Source organism: Bison bison, unplaced genomic scaffold (assembly GCF_000754665.1).
Source record: "Bison bison bison isolate TAMUID 2011002044 unplaced genomic scaffold, Bison_UMD1.0 scf7180017864213, whole genome shotgun sequence".
In the NCBI taxonomy this organism is placed as follows: domain Eukaryota; kingdom Metazoa; phylum Chordata; class Mammalia; order Artiodactyla; family Bovidae; genus Bison; species Bison bison.
The window spans coordinates 4764364-4771460 of NW_011494785.1; positions in this window are offsets into that span (position 1 = coordinate 4764364).

A 7097-nucleotide genomic window follows, 5' to 3' on the forward strand; every position below is an offset into this window, starting at 1 on the left:
GAGGGCTCTACCCGGCCTCTCACGAGACACAGGAAGCTATGTGAGATCCTCTGACCTGGGAAGCAGCACCTCCCAGGACGGACGGGATCAGGGTGCAGAGACTGGGCAGAGGGGCTCCCCCAGGACAGCCTCGCCTCCAACCCAAGCCACTCCCGGACGCCTCCCTGGCCCCAGCCCAGCCCTTGCCCCGGCTCCATGTCAGCTCCGAGGGGAGCTCTGCGTCACAATAGTCACTGTGACTTTGTGCCTTGAGCTCTGCAGCCCACTCCCAAGGGTGGGAGCACGGCTCGGCAGCGCCTCAGCCGAGGGGCTGAAGCCCCCACCCCTGAGCTGGACCCAGGGGGCCTCCGCCGTGGACAGGGGCCCTGGATCTGTCTGGCCAGTCAGACTTCCTGTCTTTACTAAAGCGTTGGTTGCATTATAAGGTGTTAAAAATCACCAGCACAGCTTGGAACCAGCCATAACGTCTTCCAAGCCTCTCAGTGTCGTCGGGGAGTGCAGACAGAACCTCTCCACCCAGAACCTCTAGACCTCTCAAAGCTCCCAAGAGCAGGGCGGGGGCCCTCTAATCCCCCTGGGGATGACTTCCCACCTATGTGTACATAGGTGACTCTGTGAACAGCGATTTAATATTCTCAGCTGGATACCTGTGTCTGCAAACCAGGGCTTCTGAGTGTAATCACTTCCTCCTGGAGCTTCTGCAATTCTCCCCCTGCCCCCTGGGAAGGCGGGGGCATGGAGGGGCGTGCCAGGGCCTAGTGGGGAAGCAAGGGCTGCAGGGGCTACACTGGCTGTAGTGAGGGCCGGAGTCACCCTGGGGTGGGGGGGAGACGAGGTTGCCCCCGCCCCACGGCGGCTGCTCCCCCAAGCCTGACAGACCTTTCCCAGTAGCCACCTTCTCTTTCCTTCTCTCCAGTTTCTCTCTTTGCTTAACAAGATTCCACCCCCCTGCCAAATGTCCTCCTCCTTCACGTGCAGGAGACCCAGGGCTGGGAACTGCCCAGTTTGCAAGGATCAGGGATGGTCAGGTTCTCCCATTCTAGCAGGTCTGGGGAGGAGCGTTTGCTGAGTGTCCTGAACACAGAACCCCAGCTGTTGGCAGCCGGGCAGGCTGGTGGGCAGTCCCCCCGCCAGACGCCGGGTTTTCTGTCTTCATGCCACCAACGCTTCCTGGGGCACCTTCTGTTTGCAGGTCTGCATCAGTTGCCATGGCTGGGGGCGACTCGAGGCCCCAGGGTGGGCGCCAGCTCCGCTGTGTCCACCCACCAGTACCCCACCGAAGTACCCCAGGGTTTGTGGTTGTCCTGCCCCCGTGGCCCTCTGTGAGTTTAATAAACAAGACTGAGAGGGAAGTGATTTACAGAGAACGGGCAGTGCCCTCGGTCACCCAGCCACGAATGGAGGACAGGAGGGGCTCCTGGTGAAGGGCTGGCCAGACACCAAGCCCGCCCTTTATGCGACGACCGTGTCCTGTCTACGTTTCAGACGGATGTTGAGTGAGACCACGGCCCACATCTATTCTTTCGTCAGTGTACCCTGTGCTAACAGGAGCAGCTGGAGTGTCTTGCGGTGTGTTAGTCGCTTCAGTTGTGTCCAACTCTTTTGCAATCCCGTGGACTGTAGCCCATCAGACTCCTCCGTCCACGGGGTTATCTAGGCAAGAATACTGGAGTGGGTTGCCATTCCCTACTCCAGGTATTTTCCTGACCCAGAGATCGAACCCATGTCTCTTACGTCTCCTGCGTTGGCAGGACGGTGGCACTTTACCACTGGCGCTACCTGGGAAGCCCACGTTGTGTACTTACCAATAGTTAAAGGTATAAATGTTATTTACATATTTTTTAATCACACACAAAATTTTCTTTTTTTTTTTAAAGGCTGATCCACAGCAAACACCTGCTGTCTTGGGCACTGTTGCTCTCTAGTCTAGTCTTTCAAGGTTCCTCTTGAATGAAGCCCTGGGTGGTCTGCCAGGCACCAAGGCCCATCCACTGCCTGGTCATGGCTCTTAGCTCCCCGGGCCCAGCAGCCCTGGGCCTCCCCCTCCCTTGCTCAGCCCTGGCCCTAGTTTGAACCAGGGTCTCTGGAATATTGACAGTGTCCTGGCAGCGCCTACTGGCCCATCCCCAAAGCTCCCACCGCCCACCAGCCCCAGGTTGCCCAGCCAGTCTTTTGCCCCCTCTTGTCTGCCCTAAAGGACACCTGCCTGCTTCCTCCACTTTCCAAACAGGGACGAGGGCATAAGGAGGTTGAGTAAACTACCTTTTATTAGATTTATTTGGTTTAGAGCAGAAACCCTCTGAGGAATTCACTTCATATAGGAAGTGGAGAGAGACTGCTTTCTATTAAGGGGTCACCCAAATGCCCCTCTTGTTACAGGGCCCTTTGGACTACACACAGCTCCCCTTACCCTTTCAGGCTGCCAGTTTGACTCTGAGTAGATTTTTATGTTAGAAAATTCTTCCTTATAGACTTGTAGGTGATTACAGCTGGAAAGGATCTTGAAAACAGTCCTGTCCAGGACTTCTCTGGTGGCACAGTGGATAAGAATCTGCCTTTGCTGACAAAGGTCTGTCTAGTCAAAGCTGTGATTTTTCCAGTAGTCATGTGTGGATGTGAGAGTTGGACCATAAAGAAGGTTGAGCGCTGAAGAATTGATGCTTTTGAACCGTGGTGTTGGAGAAGACTCTTGAGAGTCCCTTAGACTACAAGGAGATCAAACCAGTCAATCCTAAAGGAAATCAGTCCTGAATATTCACTGGAAGGACTGAAACTCCAATACTTTGGCCACCTGATGTGAAGAACTGACTCTCTGGAAAAGCCCCTGATGCTGGGAAAGATTGAAGGCAGGAGGAGAAGGGGCGAAAGAGGATGGGATGGTTGGATGGCATCACCAACTCGATGGACATGAGTTTGAGTGAGCTCTGGGAGTTGGTGGTGGACCGGGAGGCCTGGCGTGATGCAGTCTATGGGGTCGCAAAGAGTCAGACATGACTGAGCAACTGAACTGAACCAGACACAGGTTCGATCCCCGGCCCAGGAGGATTCCACATGATGCAGAGCAACTAAGCCCGTGCGCCACAATCACTGAGCCCACGCTCTAGAGCCCTCGAGCTGCAACTCCTGAAGCCCACTCGCCCTAGAGCTGCACACCGCAGCTACTGAGCCCACATGCTGCAACTCCTGAAGACTGCATGCCCTAGAGCCTGTGCTGCATAACAAGAGAAGCCACTGCAATAAGAAGCCCCTGAACCGCAGTCAACTGGCCCCTACTCGCTGCAGCTAGAGAAAGCCTGCACGAAGCAACCAAGACCCAGTGCTACCAAAACTAACTAAGTAACTAAAGTGTATATGAAGAAAAAACAGAACAAAACCCTGTCCAATCTCTTCATTTTAAACAGAAGGAAGTCTGCAAACATTCCTAAATGTGGGAGTCAGGGGCCCATGGCCACTTAGGGGCAGCGCCCGACCTCTGCCCTGCAGCCTGGGCTCCCTCCAGCGCTGGGGTCCCAGCCCCACCTGAATCACAGGCCACCTGGAGCCCTTTCCCGCTGTGGTACCTGCTCGAGGAGCCTCCTTGTCCACTGGCAGAGAAGGGCATGTCTTCCCCAAGGTCTACTCACTAGAGGCTGGGCACAGGCTGTGCCTGGATACACTTCGAGCCCTTCCTACCACAGCAAGAATAACTCTGTGCTACCAGAAACAGCAAAGATCCAAACAGGCACGGACACCTCACTGATGCCACCCATGGAGGCAGCATCTCGCATTTTTTTTAAAAAAGTCGGTGTCCAGGGGAGACAGTAGAAGACTGGTGATGCTCACTGGGATTCTCAAATTGCCAGCAACTGCAAAGCATAAAAGTGAGCCTCAGAGATTCGCCCTGTTGCGGAACTATGCACTGTTACTGCTTCCTAGGTTTGTACCAAATTGAATTACCATATCCGAGAACAGTGCCACTATGGACTGAACTTCACACATAGCCTCTAAAGGACTTGAGGAAAAAAGCCCAAATAACTTGGAAATAACGTTCAAACATAACTTCTCAACCCAACTACCAGGCTGATGGAGCAGTTTCAAAGGAGTTATCATGATATCTGAGAAATAAGAAAACCCCAAAATATTAACACTTTAAAACTTTGACTTCTTCATGAAGAAAAGGGATGTCACAGACTGTCTCTGATATTTTGGGGTGAGTGTGGGGTGACTGCCTGAACGAAAGGGCTGGTGCACCCATCGCACCCTCACCCCAAAAGATCCCATCAAGAAAGAAAATGAGTCTAACTTGGGGTGACCAATTAGTGGCTCAGCAGTAAAATATCTGCCTGCCAATGCAGGATATACAAGAGATAAGGGTTTGATCCTTGAGTCAGGAAGATTCCCTGGAGGAGGAAATGACAACCCACTCCAGTATTCTTGCCTGGAGAATTCCCCTGCACTGGGAGCTTGAAGTCTTACCCACTGGACCACCAGGGAAGTCCCTTAACCATTTTGTAGGAAGTCTTGATTGCAGGCAAAGCCTGTGGATCGTGTGTCTTCTGATGAAACGATAGATGCTGAAATTTGAATTTCATCTAATTTTCATATCTCATGTAATATTCTTTTCAAACATTTTTTTTCCAACCACTTAAAAATGTAGAAGCTGTTCTCAGCTCACAGGTCATACAAGGAGTGGCAGCAGGATTTGCCCCTGAGGTATGGTCTGCTGACCCCTGACCTGGGAATACCAGAATTTTCCCCTCATCACAATTCTGGCCCCAGACTGGGTTCCAGGGCTTGATGAGGTTGCTCTGCAAGGTGGTGCCTTTTACTAAGTAGCCTGAATGGACCACATTTTGTTCACCTGTTGAAGAACACGTGGGCCATTTCCAGCTATGGGCTGTTACAAAGAGTTGCCATGAACTTCCAGGTTTTGTGGAGCACAAGGTTTCATTTCTCTGGGGTAAATGCCCAAGGGTGCAATTGCTGGATTGTATGGTAAATGTATGTTTGGTTTTTTAAGAAATTGCCAGACTCTTCTCCAGTGTGGCTGCACCATTTTGAATTCCTGCCGGCAACTTCCGAGAGATCCAGCTTCCTATTTCAGCTGTTCTCGTGGGTCTCCAGTGACACCTCCCTATGGAATTCATTGGCGTGTTCCTAGTGGCAGGGGGGATGAGCACCCTGATTCTTGAATGACCTTGAGGCCACTTTCAATCTGTGGGCGTCCAGTGGCCCCAGCACTTCTTGTTGTGAGGACTGTTCGTCTCCCATTGAAGTAGCTTTGTCAGAGCATTTGGGAGTGCCTGTGTGGGTCTGTTCCCGGGTTCCATTGGTCTGTGTCCTTCCGCTAAGGCCATGCTGTCTTGATTACTCCAACTATATTCAAGTACAGAAATTCTTCCCAGTTTATTCTTCCAAACTGAGTGAATTTTAAGACCCTAGATTTCATTCTAGGCTGCGACAAACCCAGGAAATTTCAACACAAATTGGGTCATGTGGCAAACTTTTTAGGACTCTGGAAGAAGGTGTGTTTTTTCCCCCACAAGGATGGATGGACATATTCCCTCTTTTTTTTTTCCTGTTTTTTTCCCCCCTTATTATGGTAAAATATAAATCACATGAAATTTACCATTGTAACCACTTGTAAGTGTCCAGTCCAATAAGGTTAAGTGCATTCACACTGCTGTCCAACCATCTGGGTCCAGACGTGTTCTTTGTCCCTGGCTGAAGCCCCGCCCCTCCCCCAGCCCCGGGCAGCCTCTATTCTCCTTTCCTCTCTGTGTGTTTGACTGTTCTCGGGGCCTCACATAAGTGGAGTCGCACAGCATTTGTCCTTCTGTGTCTGGCTTATGTCACTGAGCACAATGACCTCAAGTTTCATCCATTCTGTAGCTTGAGTCAAGTTTTCTTTCCTTTTTAAGACTGAATAACGTTCCACTGTGTTTCTACCACTGTGTTTATCCACCCATCCGTCAGCGGCGATTGAGCTATTACCACCTCTGCGCTGTGGTGAAGGATGCTGCCGTGAGCGCGAGGTCCGGTGCATCTTCTCCGTCCGTCCCCGGGTTTCATGCCCGGGAGGGGACCAGCCTCTCCTCTGTCAGGCGTTCAAACCTCTGCTTCCTTCACTCCTCCGGTTAAGACCCCAGGGGCCAGGTGCCAGTGGGTCCGAGGGGCCACTAGAGGGAGCCCCCCACCCTGGGATCCCATGGGTCTGATTTCCTGGCAGCCTCTGGCTGGTGGAAGTGGGGGTGGGGAGACTGGAGACCACCGCAGAGGAAACAGCCTCCATGCTGCTTAGGGACTGATCCCCACTCTCTTCCCCCAGCTTGAGCAGCTTCAGGGGTCTTTCCTGGACCTACAGGCATTGTCCCAGAATTGTTTTATTAAAAGCTTCGAGTCTCCAGCCACCGGAGGCGAGAGAACTGGACTTTCCTTGATTCTTAGTTTGCGGGGAAATTGTTTTCCTGCCTCCTTGTGAGCTTGAACAGATTACACAGAAAAGCACTTTATCTTCTGCATTTCTCCCACGGCCTCCAGCCCAGCCCCCCACCCCACCCCAACCACCACTGCTATTTATAGAGCCTGGCCAGCTTGATTCCCACCCCTGAGTGATGGTGGGGGTGGGATGGAGACCCTGGGTGTTGGGGCAGAGTTTGGAGAAGGCTCTGTCTCCACAGGGGCTCTTGTACACCTGGGGACAGGTGAGGCCTGACCTGGGTCCCCGTGGCCTGGCTGGGGCTCACCAGCATGATGGGATGGCATCGTCAGAATGCAGTTGTGAGGGTACCATTCCTTGGCTCATGGTACACGCTCCATTAGGACTGGTCCATGCTGTCCTGACGATGACCGAGCAGGTTTCCCTCCACATGATTCCTGGTGCCACACAGCAGTGGAAAATCCATAAAAACTAACAGTATCCCTGCTTTACTCATCGCCATGGTCACTACCCTAATCTGGAAGGTTTTCCCAAGAGTTGGGCTGCAAGATCTCTGCTTCCCAAACAGCAGTTCAGAGGTGGAGAGGGTGTTCCCCACCTGACCACTGCACCTGGGTGGAAGGACTCTCGGGGCTACTGGAAGGGGCAGAGGGCTGGCCAGGTTTGGGAGCAGGTGAGC